The 26,339-nt window shown below is 36.2% G+C and overlaps 3 pseudogenes; all 3 read left to right on the top strand.

The window, feature by feature from the left end:
- Positions 1–330: 330 nt before the first annotated feature.
- LOC112316436 (U2 spliceosomal RNA) lies at positions 331–504 on the top strand (annotated as a pseudogene).
- Positions 505–10,073: 9,569 nt separating this feature from the next.
- On the top strand, positions 10,074–23,194 carry LOC112303896 (proteasome maturation protein pseudogene; annotated as a pseudogene).
- LOC112307859 (heterogeneous nuclear ribonucleoprotein Q pseudogene) lies at positions 23,123–25,009 on the top strand (annotated as a pseudogene).
- The last annotated feature ends 1,330 nt before the right edge of the window (positions 25,010–26,339 follow it).

Below are 26,339 nucleotides of genomic sequence, written 5' to 3' on the forward strand. Positions count from 1 at the left end.
GCATTGCTGCATGCTCCTGTTCTTTACTATCTTTTCAAGGATGTTTTTATACTGAATAGCTTTGGAAGATAGAAATAGTGTCTTCCTCTAGAGACGTGTTTCCTAATCTGGATACTAAAGGTAATGCTTGTCTTCTGGGCAGATGTTGGGCAGGTTTGGTACCATCCTCCTTAAAAGAATGGGAGTTTCCTAAACTTAGGGTTCTTCAGCTGGGAACTATTGTGTGCACATCATCCCCCTGAGCTGTTCCTCATCAACCCCATGGGCTGAGGAAATGTGGAGCTCATTCTGCTTTCTATTCCATAAGTAATAAAATCCTCTGCTTCTTTCATCACTTCTTGGCCCTTTGGCTAAGACTAAGTGTAGTACCTGTTCTTACTAGTTTAAAATACTCTGTCTCTGACCCAGGAATCTCACCTCTTCTGCAATCATCTGTAACTGGAAGATCAAGTTATTCACTACAGGTAGGGTAAAATCTCAGTTCCTTTTCATATCTGGACACTTGGGACCCAGCACTCAACACTAATACTGTGCAATACATAATTCTCAATTTACAATGTTGTGACTAATGCAGTCTGAGATCCAGAAATTTCTCCTTATCTCTTACCCTGTGTACTTGAGAGATAGGCAAGCATATCCCTGTACTGTGTAAAGAAATGGGAGTTGTGCTGCTCCTTTATCAGTGATAAATTTTGCTTTGGAATGTGGGAAAAATCTAAATGATGAATATCCCTAAGTAGAAAACAATGAACTCATAATTAATCAGCTTAACTCATAAAATTCATCCTCTATGATTACATCAATGCAATACATTTTGGCATAAAATACAGTATCGTTTCATGGTAGTGCTGACTATTGTTTTTTTCTCTTCTAATCTCCAGTTCTAGAGGGACTCAGGAATTAATGTGATGCTCTCAATAGCTGTACATGGGGCTTAGGAATATTTTATGACATTAAACAATTCCCATTACTCTTAAAATAAAATGTAAGTTGTTCCAAATACAACATGCATAAAATATAATACCTATAATTTACATCAGTTTTTAGATCTAGATGTTGCTTTATGAGGCAGTAAAATTGTTATAGATAATTGTTATAAAATAGTCTACATATGAAGTTAAACATTTCTGTAACATATAATTTAATAAAATATTTTTTAATACAATCTTATTTCAATGTTTAAAAACAGTATGTAAAATTCATGGTTTATTTCCAACTTTTCTTTGAAAATTTTAGTCATAATTTTGGCTGCCTCTACTTCAATAGTCCAAAGTTTTTCTAAATTAAAATTAATTTAGCCCTGGCTGATGTGGCTCAGTGGATTGAGTGCTGGCCCATGGACTGAAGGTCAACGGTTTGATTCCTGGTCAGCACACAGGCCTGGGTTGCGGGCCAGGTCCCCAGTTGGGGGTATGCAAGAAGTGACTGATTGATGTTTCTCTCACACATTCATGATTCTCTCTCTCTCTTTCTCCTCCTTTCCTTTTTCTCTAAAAATAAAAATAAATAAATTAATTAATTAATTAAAATTAATTTAAAACATCATCAAAGAACTGCAATAAGGCAAGAAAGGTTAATATGGCATATTATTAATAGAACACAAATTATGTGGAAATTGGTAATAAGAATATAATTATTGATTTTGTTATAGTATTGCAAAGAAAATGAAGGTCAGAGAATAAAAATAGAATAATTTGTGAATTATGTCTCTAAATCTAACATCACTGGTTCAACCACACAAAAACCAAATATATGCAATAGAAATCAAATTCAATTATTTCATATTTTGCTGACTTTTAGTCATTTAAAATGTAACTGAGTACATAAGTTTGACTTATTATGACAGCATAGTTTTAAAAGTAATTTAATTTATAAATTTCAAACATTAGAAATTTGTAATCTGGGCCTCTGTTTTTACTCTGTTCCTGGATTAATAATTGTTAGTAATTAAACTGAATGCTTGATTTAAAGAATTACCATATAGCAGATGTTCAGTGTATTTCCCTTTAATGTATAAATGAGTGTTCACATCTGGGTTTATCAATATCAGCAGTTTGCCACTTGTATTATAAACTTTCAACAATTTATTTTTTCATGTTTAATGCATTTCCATATTCACTATCATTCCTTTTTTTTTACAAATTCTGAACTTTTTAATGTTTAATGAAAGATAATTTGCATAGCTACAGAATTATTAGGTTACAATATTTTCCCTTTAAAGCTCTGTAGACATTGTGTCTCTGTCTTAAGAAATGTATTGTTTTACTGAAGTCTTTACTAATCTGATTTTACTTCTTTGAGGGATAATTTGTTTTCCCTGCTTGGATGCTTCCACAATTCATTTCTGGTTTTTTACATTTAAAATTTTCAGATATGTTTCAAGGTAGATACTCCTTTTACTTATTTGTTCTAGAAACATGTTAAGGCTTTTACTTTCCAGCCCCAGAATCTTTTTTTTTCTTCTCCTGATGTTCTAAAAAGCTTTCTTCTAAAAATGTTTGATTATTATGACTATTTGCTTTGTTCTGTTTTCCTACAGAAATATTTATTAATGTATAATAACTTATTTGTGATAAAAAAGGCAATATAAATTGAGGAAATAATTGTTTTGTATTTCCACTGGATTCCACACCAGTAGTATTATATTAATAAGTTAAAAATAATATTATAATAGTCAAATTAATAAAATGTACAGTAAATATACAATAAAATAAAATGTAACCAGAAAGCTCAAGCTTTTCAGACCAGTGTTTGCTGTAAGCTTGGACAATTTGCTGTGGTCACGGGCTCCACCGCCCTTACAGATGACCCAAATGAGCACTATGTGGCTGGCTCCTGTCCAACCTTTCTGACCTCATTTCCCACAGACCCTCAGCAGACCCTTCACCTCAGCTGGAGTGCAGGGTTTATAGCCCCGCAGCATCACACTCTAATTACCATTTCCCCCAAATCTTCTGATGTTTTAAGCCCACCTTAAGTAACTTTTGGTATTTGAAAACTTCTCTCATTACTGAAGCTGCAAAGATCATTCCCTCTTAGTCTTCTGTACAACAGAATGTGTTCAACAGGCTCTCATAAACATGTACTGCCATAAAAGTAGCAATTGTGTGGGTGCCTATTAGTTGTTTCCTTCTAACTGGAGTAGAGATGAACAAACAAATGGAAGTAATGACATTGCTAGGCAACACCATCACAATGAGCCCTTATTAGCATCACAGTTCCATCCTGGCTTAATCTTACTTGTTCCAACCTCATTTCTTTAATATGGCCTTCTTGCTATATTACCCACATCAAACCACACAAAAACTTGGGTGTGAAGGATGCCACTGCCCGTGTTTTTACTTCTCTGATATTCCACTTTATTTATGTACCAATTACTATCTCTACTTTCAAATTTTCCTATTACATTCATAATGTGACTAACCAGAAGCCCTGTGCTTTGTTCAGCAATTATCGATCACGGATTGCTATTCAGCATGCCATCCTTCCAAACCTTCAAGTTGGCATCATCATGGACTCTGGTCATGGCTGAATGTTTGGGGGCTACTTGTCCACTATCTTGATACAATCCTGGGGGATTACATATCCCGATTCTCCAGAAGAAAGGAAATTATATTCCTCCAACCAGCCCCAGCCCTTCCTCCGTCTCCTCTCCTCCTCTTTAATACATTCTCATTTTTATCTTTAAATTTACACTTTTTCCTCTATTTATTTTATCTGAGAACCTATCCAGACACATGCTTTTCCTTCCCATCTGTTCTTCGGATGAAGATAGAACTACATATTCTAAGTGTGTGGTTTGGGAAGCTGGGATTAAAAAAACATGTTGCAAGACCACACAATTTTTGTCTTCTGTTTTAACTTTAAAAGGCATTTAAATCTAAATTGTATTTCATGATACAACTTGGTTCACTCCCTGAAATTTAGTATTGGTCATTAAAACATTGATGTACGGAAACAAAATAAATAGTAAACAAGCATGCTAGCTCACATTAAAAGTTTTTGTGCCAAACGAGGTAGAGATATGAAGTTAGCTCTAGAAGGCTGTTCTCCCATGTTATTGAAATCATCTTAATGTAGCTTTGAGTAAAATAAAGCTACGAGCTTTGTTTTGAAATGGCAGTATTTCTGATATTGTGGTACTACAAACCTAACCCATTCTTGGCAAGACAAGAGAAGAAAATTATATCTTCATAGTTAAATGTAAGTCACTGCAGATTATGTTCCCTATTTTTTTTAAATGTGTTTTAAAAATTAGATATTTAAACTTTACTTTGTCTGAAAATTATACTTCTATTTGTATATGGTTGTGTAAGTGTGTGAGTTTTCAAGCAGTTGCTTAGATTATGAGATAAGAACATAAAGGTTGTAGAAAGAATGTTATGCATGATCCTAATCTCATCTGAACAGAAGGATGGTGAGACTGGACGACTGAATTTGGCAGAGTTCAGTGGCACTGGAGGCTGCCATGTTTACACACATTGCTATTGTTTGCATACACTGTTGTCTAACTCAACACTCATTCCCAGCACTCTTTTCTCCATATTGTGATTTCCCTTTTTTTCCAGCTAGGAGAGTCCATATGTCACTGTTTGGGGCAATAAGATATAAGCAAAAGGGTAATGGGTAGGTTTTCTGGGATGTATTTGCTTTTCTAAAAGAAAAAACGACAACAACAGAGGTCCCCATTTCCAACCTCTTCCTATTCTAAATGTAGGTGTGTTTCTGTATCTGAGAAAACTATTAGCCACCATGAGAAAGCAGCTAAAAACATCACAGAATTCGGGGGCTTGACAGTGTTGAGCCATTGACACATTAAGAGCACACGCTTACCCATGGATAATGTATTATGTAAGAAACATAAAACCTCAACCCAACTCAGGGACAATAGCACTTCCCTGCATGATAATGAGTGTGACTCTTTCGAATATTCTAAGACACTGGGTACTTTCAAGAAAAGCTAAAATTGGGGTGTTGGACTTTAGTCTGGAGAAAGAAAGACACTTGGTTCTCTCTGTGTCTTAACTCCCTTGAGTCTGGAAACCAAAGACCAAATATCGTTGGCACATCTTCCGTGGTGGAAGAGCTGGTTCTTTGTACACAGGAGCAGGGGAGACTCAGCAGAGTATTATCCTATAGATGATGCTGAAAATGAGCCTATAACCCTTGAGAATAGCCCCATGTAACAATGGGGAGTTTGCTTGAGTGCTTTCTTTCTCTTCCCTTACCGATGATCCCCAAAGCCTTAATAAAATATTGCTGAATGTTGAGTCTGGAGTTAGTTGGACCATGAAAAGATAAGAAAACCGTTTCTGTGCTTGATTTGGAATGATAAAGGAGGACACAGCTCCTTCCTCTCAGAGTTCCAAGCAGACAACAGTGGTGTCTACAAGCTGGCAGTCTCACTATTAAAGGCATGTGGGCTTACAAGAGAGTTCAGAGGAGAAGGTATATAGGACATGTTCCTGCACACATGTGACCTTCTCCGAGGAACCCTTGGAAGCAACTGTAGACACTCTGATATTGCTTAGCACAGGAGACCTTCCATCATCCACACTGGGCATTCAGGGACATGCAACTTCACCATAACTGGGAGAGCTAGTGAGTCCGGAGAACAATTGAGTTACATGGGTTTATATCAACATAAAATGTTTTACTTACTTGCAAAAACAACATATTCCACCCTCCTGATTTAGCACTGGTTGTAATGCTGTGACTTTCATTATATTCATTCTGGAGAAACAAAAAAATAATGATGTAATTGAAGGGTGCTGATGTGGCCTAGGAAGACCAGTCCCTCTGACTTAGTGTAACAATTATTTGTGAAACCAGAATCTAATTAGCAGTGGATAAAGTGAAACATTATAATTTTTCAAGTTTGCCAGAGCACTTACCAAAGAAGAGATATCCCAAACGATGCTAATGAGATGGCTTGACACACTATTTCTTGTATAGTATAATAAATAAAAAATGTGTCTGATTCATTGGTCAGTTTGGTTTTCTCTCCCAGGGACATTTTCAGGGATGAAGGGAGAATGATGATTTTTACTCTATCACCGGTACTTTAACTCTCCTCACACATAAAGAGTTTCAGGTAACTCGGTCTTGAAGACCATATCAGTATATCCAACCACCTATTGCATAACTTTTTAAAGCACAATAAAAATATTCACATTGTGCCTTGTAGTTGTGGATTGAGAATGGTCACGAATGAAAGAAAATCCACTAAATTAATTGTTCATTTTATTAAGAAAAACAAAGAGATAATTCACCTATCTTGTTTACCATTTATTTTGAAGAAATGTTTTTATTAAAGAAAATGGACAATGAAACATTGAACTTGAAAACTATGACCAGGACCTTTTTATACAATGCGAGCTTTTATTTGTTTGTTGTGAAATAAATCATTTTAGTGTTTCTACTATATTTCTTTAAAAATTTGTCTAAAAAACATATATCTATACAATTGTTTTTAGGAAATCCATAATTTTATTATCTAAATGACATCCTGAGAAAATCAAGGATATTCCAGGGAGATATCAAGGCTGAGTCATGGTAAATGGCTCCCACTGTGGGAATGGTGGATGGGACATACATTCTAAGGGCAGGGGAAGAGGGAGTAAGAAGCCTCTGATTGCCCAGGTCTAGCTTGCAGGCCAATCCACAGTCACCTCCTCTGGACGACCTCCTCCAATGAGAGGCAGAGACCCAAATGTAACTATAACATATCCTGAAATATATTACTTGCATCTAAATAGAACCCATTATTTCAGTGTCTTCATTGATAGAAGAGTATTTCACATTGATCTTTTCAACCTAAAATTTAATTACCCTTTATCCCCATTTCTCCTAATTATGTTTCCATTTCCAAGATAATTGTTAGAGAGAATTTGAAGAAAGCTTCCAGTAATATTTATTACTTGTTTGTTTGTGTTCATTCGTTGCTTGTTCAGAGTATTTTGTAGCTTTAAGTTGATAGGAGTCAGGTAGTTTTTCCTAAATATTTGCATAATTGATTTTGATCATGTCATCAATTATTAGTTAAAAAACACGATGTTTGAGGCCATTTTCTCCCTCATAAACTATCTTTTAGCAAAGCATCGAAGACCTGCCTGTGCACTGGCAGATGGAGTGCAGCAGCTCACTTCTAATTGACCAGTTGTGGTTCTGTTTTCATTGTGAACCATGTGGTCACTTTAACGACCACCAATGGTTTGGTTACTCCAAATATCCCTCATTATCCTGAGCATTTTCATCAGGTTGCAGGCTAACAGTTCAAATTTCTGTCGTTTAATAAGTAATCCATGTTCTCAATTAATATGTAACTTCTTTAAAAAGATTTTATTTACTTATTTTTAGAGAAGGGGAGAGAAGGATAAAGAGAGGGAGAGAAACTTCAATGCACAGTTGCCTCTCCCACGTCCCCTACTGGGGACCTGACCCACAACCCAGGCAGGTGCCCTGACGGGGAATCCAACCAGCGACCCTTTGTTTGCAAGACAGCACTCAATCCACCAAGTCATACCAGCCAGGGTTTAAATATATAACTTTTAAAAGCTAACATTTGAAAAGTATATAGGCAGAATATTATTTTAGTGGATGGTTATTAATCATTTGCTATCTAGTATCAAGTCCTTGCTCCTCAGTGAAACCTAATTTCCTTTTAGGTAAAATCCAGTTCACCTCCCTTCCTATTAAGAAGCCTAATGATCTGATCGCTGTGTAATAGCTCTCACTGTCTCATCTTTTCCTTTTCTCATTCTCCTAGGGAGCCGAGCCAGGAGCTGTGCTAGCAATCCGGGGTCAACGGATGGCTATCTCAAGGATTTCAACTGAGAGCCTTAGCCAGTTTCTGAGGATCTCTACAACCTTCCCTCATGGTTTCACTACAAACGTGTCTTAATTAAACTTCCGATATAACTTTTAGTCTAACAATTTCAAAGTCTTTATTACTTTTGCAAATACCCCACTCATTTCTACTCCTTTGTTCTGTCTGCTCCTCTTGCTACTGCCGGAGTTTTGCTGAAAACATGTCTTTTTCCTTTATCGATATTAACCTAACACACTTTATTTTCTTTTAATCTCCAAAAACTCTTCCTGTTTTCTTGGTCCCATGATAATCACTCATGTCTTTGACCTTCTGTAACATTCGCATTTCTAGCATTGGGTACTAGATTCTATGCTGTAGGTTAGTGCCTTCGAGTACCAGATTACATAACGTTTTTCATTATTTTAAAGACATTTTCTGAGTTTACATTTGTCAATGGATTTATAGACTTCATAAAGACAAAAATCTCTTTCAACAGCCAGGATATAATGGCTGATATAAAATAACTGTTCAAATGTGTTTGTTGAATTGAATATTAAAATACGTTTTTAATCATTTCTGAAAATTTATAGAGAAGTATTTTAGTCATTTAACTTTAGTAGTTTCATGCCTTTTGGAAGTTTAAGACACTAAGTTGTTCAGGTCCAGGACACAAGGTTAGGTGCCAAAAATGTTTAAACCCTGAATATAAATGCATTTAAAACAAAGTTTATTTGTCTTAACTTCTTTACCTGAAAACATACAAATATATAACTCAACTCATGAATATTACTGATCTTATGTGACAAGGTAATGTAATTAGACTCAAAAAGAAAATCAAGATTATTTTGTATGTCTTTTGATTCAATAAACTAGACTGAATTTGTGGCTATATTGTCATGATGATTACTTATAATGGGCCCTAACAAACTTTTATTAATCATCTACTCTGTGCAAGCCTCTATGCAATGTGTCGGAATAAGACATAATTACTGCCTGTGAGGAAAATTATCTCATAAACATATAATTAAACATAATATGACAAGTGAAATAGAAGATGCATGTGAGAATTCTGGTCAAGGTGGAAGAATAGGTAAATGCCATGTTCTCCTCCTCCCATGACCCCATCAAAATTGCAACAAAATTATAATAACAACTCTTGAGAACCTGGATACCAGCTGAACATAGCTCCCATAACAAAGAATATTAACAAGAGGCCACTTAATACTGTAGGAGGGGCAGAGACACAAAACATGCTAGTCCCACACCACGCGTGGCAGTTAAAAATCAGTAGGGATATCTCAGTAGGGATACCGGTGGAGGTCCACCTTGAAGAGTGAGCCGTCCCGCCCCCACAGTGGTTTCGCACTCCCAGAGCACCAATGTCAAAAGAGGAGTCACCACAACATCTGCCTGTGAAAATTAGTGGGCATTTCATCAGGGTCAGATGCAAGGTTGCTTTAAATCCAGGTGCCCTTTTAAAGGGCCCAAGCACAAACCCACTCACTCACAAACACTCACCCTAAGCTTTGGTGAAGAGACAGCAGCTCAAAAAAAGTCAGAGACATATAGGAAGAAACTGAATTGATTGGCTTCAGGTGAGTGCTTGAGGGGCCACTCTCTCTGGCACACAGTTGTTGGTAGGTGCCATTCATTGATTCTTTGTGGAGCCCTGTCTCTGACCGACTTGCAGGCATAAGCAGGCAACAGATCTGAGTCTCCATTCACCTGGCTAATACCTCACACCTCTTCCTTCCACTCATGAGCACCCTCACCAACTCACGCACCAGGATAGCCTCTTTCAGAAGCTGTTCCTTATAAGTGGCTAGTCTCAGCCTGTGCTAAGGACTTTCCTAAAATCTCTCAAAGATCCACAAACTCAAAACGAGCAGCAACGGGACTCAGGCATGCAAGTACTTCTTGCTAAGCAGTCCTATGCTAGGCACTACAGAAACCCAGCTTCGGACTGTAACATAGCCTCTCCGAGGTGCTTCCATGTCCCGTATAGACAGCTACCAATTGCAGATCACTTTTAACGGGTCCTGCTAAGTGATTCTGGGCTGGACACAGCCAGCAGCTGACCTTGGCCTGAAGTGGAGCCCCTCCCAAGAGGCCCCATAACCAGCACACATGGTGGCAGGCTTCAGCCCACATAGAGCACCACCCAATTAGTGTCACAGTGACACACATGAAGGGTAGAACTGGCAGGCACCAGGGCCCACCTGACGCAACGCCAGCTTCCTTGAATCAGTCACCATATAGAAGCATGTCCATTGTAGTACTAATGAATCTACTAATAGCTAGTCAAATGCACCCACTGAAGGGCCAACAACAATCAGGGCTCAACTTCAGTAACAGCATAAATACTACCCACACAAGGAACATTCCTGGAGCACCTGCCTCAGGTGGCCAGGGAGAATGTATCACTCAGCCTACAGGACACTTACGAAATAAGGCCACTCTTCTGAGACCGGGGGATATAGCAGATCTGCAAGGAAACAAACACCAGGAGTCAGCCAAAATGAGGAGGTAAAGAAACGTGTCCCGAATGAAAGAATGAGACAAACCACCATAAAAAGAATCAAATTAAATGGAGACAATCAGTCTACCAGATTCAAAGTTCAAAATGCTGGTTATAAGAATGTTCAGTAAAATCAGAGGAAAAATAGTTGAACTCAGTGAAAACTTCAACAAAGAGCTAGAAAATGCAAGACACAAGAAAGAAAACCTAAAAAATAACAAGTCAAAAATGGAGAATACAACAACCAAAATGAGGAATATATCAGAGAGAATCAATTGTAGATTATCTGGAGGGGAAGTGGGGGGAAACCCTGGCTGGTATGGCTCAGGAGATTGAGCACCAGCCTGCGAACCAAAGGGTTGCTGGTTCGATTCCAGTCAGGGTACATGCCTGGGTTACAGACTAGGTCCCCAGTAGAGGGCACGTGAGAAGAAACCACACATTAATGTTTCTCTCCCTCACTTTTTCCCTCCCTTCCCTCTGTCCAAAAATAAAATAAATAAAATCTTTGAAGAAAAATAGTAGATTATCTGAAGCAAAGGACTAAATCAGAGAACTAGAAAACAATTAGTGGAAAACAATCTAAACAGAAAATGGAAAAAAAGAGAAATACAAATTTTAAAAAATGAGTATAATAGAGTATAACAACCTCTAGGTCCATCCATGTTATTGCAAATGGTAAGATTTTATTCTTCTTATGACCTAGTAATATTTCATTGTATTTATGTACCACAATTTTTTAAGGCTAAGTGAAATAAGCCAAAGAGGGACAAATACCATATCATTTCACCTATATGTGAAATCAAAAGAACAAAATAGACAAGCAATAGTCAAGAAATGGAAACAATCTAAGTGTCTATTGACAGACAGACAATTGGGTAAATATATATATTATAACTCATCATTCTAAAAAATAAAATCTTACTATTTGTGACAAGGATGAACCTAGAGGTACTATGCAAAGTGAAATAAGTCAGATAGAGAAAGATGAATATTGGGTTGTCCAAAAAGTTCATTTGTTTTTTCCCATAAGATTGCTTTAGTAATGCTTAGTTATCTTTAAGTTCATTTGAAATGTTTGTTAGATTGTATTGTGACAGCTGTCATATCAGTGTTCATTTAAAAAATCTTATCAAAGTTGCTGAATTTTTGTGTAAGCATTTTAATATTGAAGATGGAAGAAAATAAGTAACATTTTTGGCATACTATACTATATTATTTCAAGAAGGGTAAAAACACAACTGAAACACCAAAAAACTTTGTTCAGTGTATGGATAAGGTTCTGTGACTGAAAAAAATAGTCAAAAGTGGTTTGTGAAGTTTTGTGCTCAAGATTTTTCGCTGGATGATGATGCTCCACAGTCAGGTAGACCAACTGAAGTTGGCAGTGGTCAAATTGAGACATTAATTGAGAGCAACAAAATTATACCACATGGGAGACAGCCAACATACTCAGAATATCAAAATCAATAAAGTTATTTGTTAAAATGAAAAGTGTGTCTTTTATTTTGTGGAAAAAAACTAAACAAACATTTTGGCCAACCCAATACCATATGATTTCGCTTATCTGTGAAATCTAAAAAACAGAATAAATGAGCAAACGGAACACAAACAAGCTCATAGATACAAAGAACAAATGATGGTTGCCGGATGAGAGGGGAGTTAGGAGTCTGTGTGAAAAGAGTGAAGGGATTAAGAAGTACAAATTGGCAGCTACAATATAGTCATAGATATCTAAAGTACAATATAGGGAATATAGTCAATAATATTTTAACTATGCAGGGTGCCTGGTGGGTACTATACTTACTGGCGTGATCACTTTGTAAGTTATATAAATCTCTAACCACTATGATATTCCACTTTGTAAAAAAATGTAGTAAAAGCTCCCCAGGTTATTGAAATATATTGATATCATGTTACAAAGAAATTTACCTATTTTCTGTTTTTGGTTTCCTAACTCAGGATGAGAAAAAGTGAAAGAATTATTATATGAAAGTATTTAGGGAATTTTTCACTCTGCATAATATTATATTATGCTTTTCTCTTTATGCCCATACCTAGGCTATTTGTTGATGTTACCTGATTTCCCTACAGAAATTTTGTAGGCCATAAGGGATTGGCACAAACTATTCAAAGTGATGAAAAGCAAGGGTTACAACCAAGATTACCTTACCAGGCAAGGCTATCACTTTAGAATAGGGGAGATGAAAATCTTCCCAGGCAAGAAAAACTGCAATTAATGAAAGCAATGATCAAAGTGTTGGGAGGGAGAAATTTGTCATAAGGTGTTATTATAAAGCACTCACACTTCCTGTAAAGTGCTATAGTGTTTTCAGAAGTGGCTTTAGATTAATTGTAAATGCATATCATGCAACTCAAACAAAATGACATGAACAATACGAATAGACGTGTGTGTGTGTGTGTGTGTGTGTGTGTGTATATATATCCTAAGGAAATTAAGGTAATAACCTTGCAAAACAGAGAATGCTGAGCACAGATGGGTTCCCTGGTGAATTCTACCAAATGCCTAAGGAAAAAATTATACGAATTCTCTACAATCTCTTATAGAAAATACAAGCCAAAGGAAAACTTGCTGACTAATTCTATGAGGCCACGTTACCTTATCATTAAAACAGAGAAAGGTCTTACAGGAAAATAAAGCTATAGATCAGTATCTTTCATAACATAGATACAAAAATCCTCAACAAAGTATACACAAATTGAGTCCAACAATGTATAAAAAGTATTATATACCATGAACAAGTAATGTTTATCCCAGATATACAAACAAGTTCAAAATCAATTAATGTAATCTATTATATCAACAAAATAAATAAAAACCACATGATTAGATCAAAAGAAACAGAAAAAGTATTTGACAAAACCTAACAACCATTCATGATAAAAACTCCGAGCAAAAGAAATAGAGGGGAACTTTTTCAATTTAATAAGAAGCATCTACAAGAACTCTATAGGTAAGATCATACTAAATGGTGAGAAATTCTAAGTGCTTCTGCTAAGTTCAACAACAGAACAAGAATGTTTCCTCTTACCAGTGTTTTTCAACGTTTTACTGAAAGTTCTAGCTTATGCAGTAAAATAAGCTAAAGGAATATAAGGTATTTGGATTTGGAAAGAAGAAATGAAGCTGTCTTTGCAGATGGTATAATCTTCTATGTAGGAAATCTGAAAGAATTGAAAAAAACATCTTGGAACCAATAAGTAATTATAATAAGATTGCAGGATACAAGGTTAAATCACTTTCCTTTATACTAGCAAAGAACAGGTGGAATTTAAAACTAAAAACATATTACCATTTACACATTAACACCCCCCCAAAATAAAATATTTTGGTATAAAACAATATATGTACAGATTTATTTAAAAACTAAAAACTCTGATGAAAGAAAGCAAAGAACTAAATAGATATTCTATGCTCATGGATGAGCAGACAATATTGTGAAGATGTTAGTTCTTCTCAATTTCATCTATAATCAAATGCAAACCCTAACGCCAGGTAGTAATTTTGTGCATATTGACAAACTGGTTCTAAAGTTTATAGGGAGAGGTAAAAGACCTAGAATACCCAACTCAGTATCGAAGGAGAACAAAGTTGAGCATCAGCACTATCCAACTTGAAGATTTATTCTAAGTAATACTATACGCTAGAGCAATAAAGACAGTGTAGTGTTGGTGGAAGAATAGACATAGACAAATGGAAGAGAATAGATACTTCAGAAATGGATCCTGATACATGTAGTCAATGATCACTAACACAGGAATAAAGACAATACGATGGAGAAATTATAGTCTTTCTTTCTGCTGTTGGAACAACTAGATATTCACACTCAAAATAATTCAATCTAGTTACAAGCTTTATACCCTTCACAAAAAATTAACTCAAACTGGACCATAAACTTAAAAGTAAAATACCAAACTTTAAAACTCCCAGGAGATAACAGGAGAAAAACTAGTGACCTTGGCTGTGGTTATACCTTTTTAGATATAACACCAAAGGTATGGCCCATAAGAGACATAAGCGGTAAGTCGAACTTGACTGAAACTGAAAGCATCTTCTCTGTGAAAGACATTGTGAAGACACTAAGAAGATAAACCAAAGAATGGCCAAAAATATTTGCAGAGGACACATATAATAAAAGACTTCTGTCCAAAATACACAAGGATCTCTTGTGTATTTTTAAAACTCCACAAGAAGAAAATGAACTCGATTAAAAAATGGCTAAAATACTTAAACAAACATCTCACCAAGGAAAATATGCAGGTGGCAAAGAAGAATGTAGATGAAAAGATGTTCAATATTATATATCACTAGGGAATTGCAAATTAAACAATAAGATACCACCATATGCCTGTTAGAATGTCCAAAATCTAGAACACGAACAGTAACACCAAATACTGCTGAAGATGTTGACCAAGAGGAACTGCCATTCACTGCTGGTGGGAGTGCAAACGGTACGGCCGTATTAGAAGACAGTCTAACAGTTTCTTACAGAAGTAAATGTACTCTTACAATATGATCCAGCAATCATAGTCTTTAATAATTATCCAAAGGATTCGAAAACATGTCCACATAAGCAACTGCACCTTGATGTTTACAGAAGCTTTATTCATAATTGCCAGACCTTGGAATCAACCCTGCTGTCCTTCAAAGGATGAATGAATAAACTGTGGTGCATCTAAGTAACTTAATAGTATTCAGCACTAAAAGGAAATGAGCTGTCAAATAAAAAGTTTTTAAAAATGAGCTTTCAAACCATGAAAAGACATAGAGGAAACTTAAGTGCATATTACTAAGTGAAAGAATCTGAAAAGGATGCATGCTGTATGATTTCGACTATGTGACATCTAAATAAGATAAAACTATGAAAACAATGAAAAGATCAGTAGTTTCTAGGAGCTGAAGGAAGAGAAGGATAAATGGGCAGGGTACAGAGGATTTTTAGCAGAGTGAAACTATTTTGTATGGCACTACAAAGCTGCACATTTCTCATTATATATTTGTCCCAAAATGTACAACATCGAGTAAATCCCAATGTAAACTATGGAGTTTGGTTGATAATGATGTACCAAAATAGTCTCACTAATTATAACACATGTTATACTCTGGTGGGGAATGTTGATAAGGAAGGAGGTTTGAGGGTCATGGGTTACACGGGAAATATTTGTACTTCCACTCAATTTTTCTGTGAACCTAAACAGTTCAAAAATAAATAAATAAATAAATAATTCTATTAAAATAGTAAATTTCAAGTCTTCTTATTTTCTTACATTTCTTTTCCTCTAGGACTATCTTTTTTAAAAAGTTATTTAAAGTAAAGGAGTTAGCAAAAGTAGGTTTACAGTTGTAAGAATGCAAAACAGAGTTTATTCATGTATTATTATTTATTAATTATTGTATTTTCCAACTGAAAAACTATAAAAGCACTTTTGCCCATCCCCAGGTATATCTCTGTGTGTGAAACTGCACCGATAAAAGCAAACAAATGTTAGATAATTTAATAATCTGGATTAGTCTTTTCAACGATTGAATGTGTTTCTCAATTAACAGGAGTCAATAAAAGGGGTTACATAGGTGATTCCAGATATATTTATTTCAGGTTTAAACATCACTTGAGTTTTTAAAATTTTCCTGGGATATGCACTCTTTTTTTTTTAATTGAATGTTGTTGGAAATAGATTGTTTCAGTGGTATAGCCTTAGGATATTAAGAAGACACAGATGAAGCAATTGTAATGAAAATGGAATTAAAAAAGCTTAGGTTCATTTCTTAGTTGTGACTTTCACTATTTATGTAAACTTGAAAAGGTCCTTATTTTCCTTAGATTCAATTTATTCATCTATATAATAGAAATAAGGGAGTTCATCTTGCAGTCTTACTATGATAATTACTATGATAATTAAATGTGCCTCTCTACTGGGAGAGCAGAAGAGAGAGCAGGAGAGGGGAGCCAAGCCCAGTAACTTATACATAGTATTTAAAAATGATTAGTATATATTGAACTCTCAATATGTGCCAGGCACTGCTAACTATTTTATGAATTTTAATCACATTGCCAATACGATAAAGGCATTATCTTCCCCATTTAATACATAATAAGATGGAGTTTGTAAAACTTAAAAGTTTTTCCAAGGTCACCTGGTTAGAAATCCATATAGTGCACAAAATCACAACAATTTCTTTTTTTTTTTAATTTTTTCATTCATTATTTTTAGAGAGGGGGGAAGGGAGGGAGAAAGAGAGGGAGAGAAACATCGGTGTGTGAGAGAAATGTTGATGACCAGGTTGCCTCTCCTACGTCCCCAACTAGTGACACACCCCACAATCCAGGCATGCGACCTGACCAGGAATTGAACCAGCAACCTTTCAGTTCGCAGTCTGGTGTTCCATCCCCTGAGCCACACCAGCCAGGGCCACGTCAGTGTCATTAACCAGTGCACAGACCTGCCTTGGGTGTCCCAGCATTTGTTAATGGATGGGAATTCATTCAGTTTGACAAGCAGCACAATAATAGTACTGCCGTTCTGCATTAAAGTGTAACTGACATGGCAGAAACAGAATAAAATCAAACTGAAATGGCCGGGGGGGTGTGCTGTGCATCCGAATAGCAAGAGAAATAGCCAGAAATAAATTTATGTAGGCAAGAGAAAAGAAATGTGAATGAACACTATGGAGTTTCTGCCCATCGCTTTTATCTTTTTTATTTTTTTTTTGGTCTTTTTTAAAAAAATATTTTTGTACCAACATGTGTTAAACAATAAGGAAGAGCTGAAAAACACTAAGCATTACTAAACAGAAATTACTAAGGAAAGTGGTTGCCTAGCAGCAAAAATATACTGTTTTGACATTATAGTGAGGATTGATGAAGCATTAAAATAGTTCATTTTAAAAGCTAAGGTTGCTTTGGAAATGTAAGCACATCTGGTCTGTTTTTAGGAGTTTTTATTAAGAGGCTTTGTATTGGTTTTATATGATGTGTAACAAATTACAAAAAAATTAGCACTGTAAAACATCACTCATTTTATTATCTGACTTTCTGTAGGTCGAATGTCTAGGTACAGCTTAACTGGGACCTCTGTTCAGGGTCTGGCAAGAGGTCAGCTGGGCTGTTTTTATCAGGAGACTGGGCTAGGACAGGATCAGTTCCTAGGCTCTCTCTGACCTGGGCAGAATTCATTTCCTCTGCCGGGAGTGTCCAACACGCAGCCTGCAGGCCTCACACAGCCCAGGATGGCTATGAGTGTGGCCCAACATAAAATTGTAAACTTACTTAAAACATTATGAGATTTTTTTGTGATTACATGTCGCAATGTATTTAATGTGTGGCCCAAGACAACTCTTCTTCCAGTGTGGCCCAGAGACGCCAAAAGTTTGGACACTGCTGTGAGACAGTAAAATACCTGGCAGCTTATGTCTTCAAACCAAAAACAGAGAAAGTCTCCCACTTGGAGTGTTTGCCTTCAGGAAGAGCCTAGGCCTTCTTTTATATATTAGGTGAGACCTACTGCTCAGTATAATCTCCATTTTGACTACTTCAAACTGGTTAAGTATGAAAAATCCTGTCCCTTTTGCAGTATAACTTAACATAATTACAGGAATGACATCCAATAACCCTTGCCATATTCAACTGGTTAGAAGCTATCACAGTTTCCACCAACATTCAAAAGGTGCGTACTAGGTTTTGAAAATCATGGGAGACACCCTAGAGTGTATCGGCTACAAGAATGAACTAATAGCTCCATTCTTATCTTCTTTACCACAACTGAGAGAGAGATAAAAGGGCAACATTAAAGTCATTTCACACTGGTCAGCATTCATTTCCTAGACAAATTATCTTTACAGTAATTAAAAAAATGATTATTCATGAGTTGCATAGAAATAATATCTTAAATCTTAGATTAAGTTCATCTCTCAGTGGATTATCTATGGTATAAATAAATAGGATATAAGCAATGATTCTTAAAAAATAGATGAGATTTTTGAAAACTTAGCAAATAGGCTAAAGTTTTTTTAATTCATTTTGATGCATGTTTTACTTCTAATCCATCCATGTTATTAGAAAAGGGTTTGTTTTATTAGATTTCCATTATGTTTTATGTGGCAAGATATGAAAACAAAATTAATATATGAGAAAAAGCTAAATACATATCATTTATAAAACAAAAAATCACCTTTGATGGTTATCTAAATTATTTTTATTAACAATATGCTAATCTTATAATAATTTTATATTAACATGCCACATTAGTGCTTTTCATATCACATTAAATTTTGGACATAAACTATTCTAATGACCGTGGCATTCTATATTCCTTTCGTCAGCAGAATTAATTAGCTGTGTAGATTCTTCCCTATAGCTGAAGCTTGGATAATTTGGTAAATTGGGTTTATCTGAATAGATACCAATGTCAAAAGATAATTTTCACTCTAGTTTTAAATGAAGTAAGAAGCACTTAAGAAAAAAATTAACCACAGTATCTGGCTCCAACAGTCTAACAGCTTTGCTTCAATGTGTGTTTTACTCACCGTACGTCAACTGCTGTTCACCAGCTTTCGCGTTTCCACATATCGTGGCTTTATTTTTTAATGAGTAATGAACAGTGTAATAAGATGGAATTATTCACAAATAATTCAGTTATTTTTTAATTGTCTAACTTGGATAACTTATACCTACTGAAATTATGATGTGTTAATCAGAGAAATATGCTACTATGAGCAAAGCCAACCTGAGTCCTACATCTTTCTGAGATGACCTTTTTTTGAGAAACAAATAAAATTTGTTTTCTTTTTATTCTATATGGAAAGTCAATATTATTGTCAACATTTTGAGAATAACCAAGAATAGTGGGATTTTTTGAGGGGGAGAGTACCTGGCACCTCCCAAGTCTGATTTCATAGCCTATCTATTTTTTTAATTGAATTTTTATCAAAATTATTTATGCATATGGTTTAAGAGGGCAAAGCATTTTATATGATATTTATATTTAAAAAATAGTAACTCCTGTATACTCAAACCCAATTATTGTTCCCTGTGTTCTTTCAACACTTCTAGCTTAATCTTTGGGTATTTATCTATATACCAACTGAAGGCATCAGCCCTATGCAGAAAGCACCACTTTATTTCAACAGGCAGGGATTTTAGAAGGCAGACAATAGGTATACAAGTAAGGTATAGTAGGTAAGGAAAATGTAATTGTTCCACTTAAAAATCAGCTTACCGTTTACCAAAAATTGAATCCTTTTTATATGTGTTCTCATTCGATACCTATTGCCTAGAGCTCTATTGTAGAATTTATGGATTATATTCTAGTCATTTTTAGCTGTCTTCCCATTTAGGCTATAAGGCCCTTAAAGTATTCTTAATATTCATATTTAAATCTATATTTTCTAAGAGACTATCTGTCCCATAGTAGGTTCATAAAAAATACTTAACTGAATCAAATTGTAGTAATTTTGGATGTCACCTGGCTGGTATATATTGTGAGCTTATTTACTATTGTAGTAAATTCTTTGAGGGTCTATATTTCTTTTAGATTTCAGAGGCATGAAGCACTACCTGGAGAGTCACCACACTCATGTGCCAAAACAGTGCCTTCACTGTTTCATTGCTAGAACCCTGGGATCCTAAAGGTACTGATGCAGGAGATAGCATAGGAAAAACTCTTGAGACTGCACTGCTGTTGCTGGCCAGCAGCTACCTCCTGGTTGCCAGGCAACACCTTTTCGCACTTAGGTAGCAGCTAGGAATGAGTGGCCAGAAGAGAAATAAAGGCAGGGCCCTCACCATTGCACCCTAACAAAAAACTTAATACAGGAGGCTAAGAGCAAAGGAAGACATGTCTCTCCTGTTGACTCAGCAGTCCTAAGCCTATTGGATAAGACTGCCAGGTACTTCGAACAACACAAGCAAAATTATGGTAGTGCAGGAGGAAGGACCCCTTGAAAGTCTACGTGTATCATCTCCACATAGTTTTCTCCACATTTCCTTTTCTCCACTAGCTGGGAAAAGGAAAACCTTGAGACTATGTCTGTATCTCAAGGCAGAGAAGGGAAAGGGAGGGATCTACAGTGCCCAAAGAAAAAGCCCATAAAACAACTCTCGTTAACTGCCTGCTTCCCATCACATACGAAAAATGAACAAATACAGTCTGGAGCAAGATAAGGATTCAGGCTAACAGACCCCCACACATACCTACATTTGAGTAGTCAAGTCTGACACCACCTTTACCTGTCAATCATAATATAACTTCCTCACCACCATCCCACCTTCTATATAAGTCCTCAGAACAAAGGATTCTCTCGCTTGGCCCTTTGGCCACACAGGGGGATCCTGGCCAGTCAGCTTCTGGACAGAGGGCTGCTGGCTACTCCTTTTTTGGTCACCCAGTCTCTTGTCACCCTGCTCTTGCTACCCTTGCTCTCACCACCCTTGCTTTTGCCCTCCCATTAGAACTTAGCTCTAATAAACTTTGCTTGGAGGCTAGGAGGCTTGCTGATCTGTAATTCTTTACTGTGTCAGCAAGAAGAACCAGGTTATCAGGTTTCTGTCATTAACAGTACCAAGTACCTCTTCAAGTTCATACACTACAAGGGGAATATACAAAATGAAACTAGGCCCATCCTTGTCTCCTAAAGTCCCATAGCAGCAACGTAAAACTGTAAAACAAATCACCTAAGAGGAGGAGGGTTATTAAGGAAAACTAAGTAGAGACATTTCCATTTGCTTCCCTACAAGCATTTCAATGCCAATTTAAAAGTATTCTGGAATCTCTAGTAACAACAGTCTGTTTTACTGCTGGTAATTTTGGGATAGACATCTAGACAGAACTCTAGCTTTAATTTTTTTTTTCACAAAATAGTTTTATATTAAACCAAAAGACATTCTAAAATATGGGCAATTACAATCATAAGAAAGCATATTTATTGACCATGTACAAAGAGGAGAAATAAACATTTAAAATAGATTTATTTCTAATCCTTTAAAGTACTTACACAGAGAATATATTCGTTAGGACTGGCTGCAAGTAATGGAAAACAGCTTGACTTAAGTGAAGTAAAGTGGAGGCAGTAGTACGAGGATACAGCAGTGGCTAATTGAGCCCAAGGACAGGCAAATAATCAGAACTGGTGGGGGGAAAGCTGAAACCAGGAACAACACTTGTCAGAAATTCTGTGTTTCTACCTTTGTTTTGCTTTTTTCTGTACACTGCATGGATTGTATTCAGAAGCCTAGACCATACAAAGGGACTAGAGGTGCCAGCATGGGTTTGATTAAAAATTCTCCATAGTAAGCTAGTGATAGCATATATTACAATAATACATATTATAAATGATCTTCAAATTTTGTTGGCCTTGATATCCAAACAAATGTCAGAGAAAATAATTTATGTTATAGAAATATCAATATACGAGACTATCAGTGCTATAATTTAGAGTACTCTTCAATAAATAATTAGCTCAACTTCAGTTCAGACAGAAACATTTATTATCATTATTATTTTACCCAATATGGCTACAGATATTTAGCTAAATCTAATCATGTCTTTTCCCCAACAGTTAAAATAATAGATTACAGCCATTGTAAAATAAGTCTAGAGCTTGCATTTCATTTGTCTCCTGGAGGCATAAATGGAAAAAGAGATAGTCACTTTCTGTGCCATTTCTTTAGGTTTGTGATATATGTGTTCTTTCTAATTTGCTGAAAAATCATAGTTACTGCCACTTTGACAATTTCACTTATGTTGGAGCACAGAGACCCCTCGGCACCATTGTTTGTCATTTGAAAGGTACTTGCATTATGTTGGAGAATATTTTCAACCGTATTAAAAGTTAAGCAATATACCATTTCAAAGATAAAAAAGAATATGATAGAATATCACTTTGGGAAGAATATGTTTTTCAGAAAATAATATATGGGTGAATGTAAGATTATATTTTTTAAAAGTTTTGAAAGATTTTAGATTTGGCAGAGAACAAACAATGTTGAAGTTCCATTTAGTGTACTAAATCTTTGCAGTCAAAAAGTGTTTGTAAATAATAAAAAAATACATTCTAAAATGACCCTACAATTAATGAATTTAGGATTTATCAATAAAGTATTTTGAGTACTTTCATTTTGACATGTATCAACATGTATTGACATGTTAATATGGACAAGCTAGTTCATATTGTTTTTAATTAAATAAGAATTCATTAAATATCTGCTATGTGTCCATATAATGAGGTGTTAAAAATGTGTGATATAAATTTTCTTCTTAAAGCCAGTGAAGTCAGAAAATGAATAATTGGCTTTAAAAAATATATGTAAGATAGAGGCTGTTCACGGAGCAAGCTAAAAGTGAATACCAGAGGACTTGGATCTCAGCTAAAGGACCGTATTCCAGTTACAGAACTTTCAGCGAGTGGACCTTCTGAAAGTCATGATCTTCTTCGAAAAGGCTTTACTTGTGTGAAAAATGAACTTTTGCCCAGTCATCCTCTTGAATTATCAGAAAAAAAATTCCAGCTCAACCAAGATGAAACGAATTTCCCCACTGAGAGACGTCCAGGGTCTGTGTGCTCCACTAAAACTGCAAGTGGGGTTCAAGGCAGTGCAACAGGCTCGCACCTTCCATTCCTTCCCGGCTCAGACCTTCCACTGGGTGTTTGGAGGGGTAACGACCAGACTATTGGGGTTGAAGATATTCTTAATGATCCATCACAAAGTGAGCTAATGGGAGAACCACACCCGACGGTGGAATATGAACTTGGTTTGCTGTGATGCAGTGTGCTGATCATGGAAATGAATGGGCTCCAGCTTGTTTATATCGTCTTTTTACTACCATTGTATGTGTACAACATTGAAAGTACTGACGCATGAGACAAAATTTTATATATATATATATATATATATATATATATATATATATATATATATGTATAACAGGACAGATTAAAAAAAGAAACAAGGACAGAAGGAAGCAATTCTTTCTTGTTTCTTATTGTAAATATTCATTTTACATATGTGGAAACTGAGTTTTATATTAAACAAAAGAATCTTCCAAGACCCAATCACATAGGTACAGGTGCGCGGGACACCACCTGGAGAGGCTACTCGGCCTTGGAGCTGGGACCACCCAGCGAGCACAGGCTCAGCTGGTTGCACACAATGATTTAGATGGAAGAGCTATCCAAGCTTTAAAAGAATTCAGAGAAGATGGCACATTGGCAGCTCTTCACCAGTTCAAAGACAGTGATCTCTCTCATGTTCAGAACAAAAGTGCCTTTTTATGTGAAGTCATGAAAACTTACTATGCAGAGAGAAAAACAAGGGCCTAAAGTAGCACACTCTAGCAAAGGACCAGAGGAGACAAAAATTAAGACACTCTTGGAAAGAACAGATTACACACTTGATGTGACCACTGGACAGAGGAAGTATGGGGGGCCACATCTCCATTCCATTTATTCAGGTCAGCAGCCTTCTGTTGGCACCGAGATATTTGTGGGGAAGATCCCAATATCTGTTTGAAGACAAACTTGTTCCATTATTTGAGAAAGTGGGATCTACATGGGATCTTCATCTACTGATGGATCCACTCACAGGTCTCAATAGAGGTTATGCGTTTGTCACTTTTTGTACAAAAGAAGCTGCTCAGGAGGCTGTTAAACAGTATAGTAATCATGAAATTTGTTCTGGAAAACACACTGGTGTCTGCCTCTCAGTTGCCAACAATAGGCTTTTTGTGGGCTCTATTCGCAAGACTAAAATCAAGGAACATATTCTTGAAGAATTTAACGAAGTAACAGAGGGTCTTACAGATGTCATTTCATACCACCAACCAGATGACAAGAAAAAAAAAAAAAGTAACAGATGTTTTGGCTTTCTTGAACATGAAGATCCCAATACGGCTCCTCAGGCAAGACATAGATTAATGAGAGACGAAGTCAAGGTCTTGGGAAATGCTGGGACTGTTGAATGGGCTGATGCTATGGAAGATCCTGACCCTGAGGGTATGCAAAGGTAAAAAGGCTACTTGTGTATTGGCAACCTTGCCAATACTGTAACAGAAGAGATTTTAGAAAAGGTATTTAGTCAGTTTGGGAAACTAGAATGAGTCAAGACACCAAAAGATTATTCCTTCATTCATTTTGATTAGTGAGATGGTGCTGTCAATGCTATGGAAGAAATGAATGGCAAGGGTTTGGAGGGAGAAATTATGGAATTGGTTTTGCTAAGCCACCAGATCAGAAAAGGAAAGAAAGAAAAGCTCAGAGGCGAGTAGCAAAGAATCAAATAGATGATGACTACTACTATTATGGTGCATCTTATATGCTGCTTCCAACAATAGGTCAAGGGTGTGGGTATAGGTGGTTATGGATATCCTCCATATTATTGTGGATATTATTATTATGATTATTATTGCTATAATTGCTATAACTACTGTGGTGGATATGAAGACCCATAGTATGGTTACAAAGATTTTCAAGTAGGAGTTAGAGGAAGGGTGGTAGAGTAAGGGGTGCTGCTCCATCCAGAGGTCATAGGACTGCTCCTCCAGGTGGTAGAGCCAGTTGGTTACTCACAGAGGCATTCATGGTAGCAGAGGAGGTGCCCAGTAACACAGAGGCTGCAAGCAGGCAAAAGGTATCCAGGCCAGTCCTGACCAGTTACAATGAGGACTGACATGCTGTGTGGGACTACACCAGAAGCTTGCAGTAATGGTAAGGAAATAAAGCAACTTTAAATATCTTGGCTGTGTAGAAGCACATTCTAGTTGCAGAAGATCTTCCTGTGAAGATCATGGAATCAAATATAGGACATTGAACTGATGCTTGGACTTTGATATGAATTTCTTTTTTAACAATTTTCTCTGCAGTGCAAGTCATTAAACTAAAGCTATTCTGTTTTCCAAGTGTGTTCCACTAAGGGCTTCAGACCAGTACTGTCGTCTATTAGGAACATGGCCACACAGCAGGATGTGAGCTTGAATGTAATAAACCTGAATTGTGTGGAAACCATCCCCATCACCCCGGTCCATGGAAAAATTGTCTTCCACAAACTAGTCCCTGGTGCCAAAAAGGTTGGGGACCACTTATCTGGAGGGTTATCAGTTGGGAGGGGGAAGGGAGAGAATAGGGGAAAAGGTTCAGGGGTTAAGAAGTACAAATTGGGAATAAGAATAGTAATTGGTATGTACAAAATAGACAGGGGGAGGGTAAGAATAGTACAGGAAATGGAGAAGCCAAGGAACTTATATGTATGACCCATGGACATGAACTAAGGGGAGAGAATGCTGGTAGAAGGTGGGGTAGAGGACAAAGAGAAATAAAGAGGAGAAAAAATGGGACAGCTGTAATAGCACAATCTATAAAGTATACTTAAAAATAAAACAATAACTGAAAAAAAAAAGAAGTACAAATTGGTAGGTACAAAATAGACTGGCGGATGTTAAGAACAATATAGGAAATGGAGTAGCCAACGACCTTACCTATTTTTCTGTGTATAACGCACACACATGTTTTTGGTCCAAACTTTCAGGAAAAAAAATCATTCATTTTAATTTTTAATTCAGTTATTTATTTATTTATCCTTAGATACTTGTTTTTTGTATTAAAAGGAATTTTGGCATTTATTTTTGAACACATTATGGTACAAGAAATTTTATGTAACAAATAATTATAAAACACAAGAACAGACACAAGGTACAAGAAATTTATGGAATTAGTACTATCCATGTATAATGCACATCCTTATTTTTCCCTCAAAAATTTAGGCAAAAAGTGTGGGCAAAATACATTATATGCATGACCCATAGACGTGAACTAAGGGGTGGATTACTGGAGAGAATGGGGATACTGGGTGGAGAGGGGCAAAGGGGGAAAAATTAGGACAATCGTAATAACATAATCAATAAAACATATTAAAAAATAAATTAAGCAAGCGAGAATAGGGAAAGGATAAATTAAAGAGATAATGAAGGCAAAATCACTCCAGTATGTAAGTGCGAGGAAGA

This window comes from Desmodus rotundus, chromosome 3 (genome assembly GCF_022682495.2).
Source record: "Desmodus rotundus isolate HL8 chromosome 3, HLdesRot8A.1, whole genome shotgun sequence".
NCBI classification, from domain to species: domain Eukaryota; kingdom Metazoa; phylum Chordata; class Mammalia; order Chiroptera; family Phyllostomidae; genus Desmodus; species Desmodus rotundus.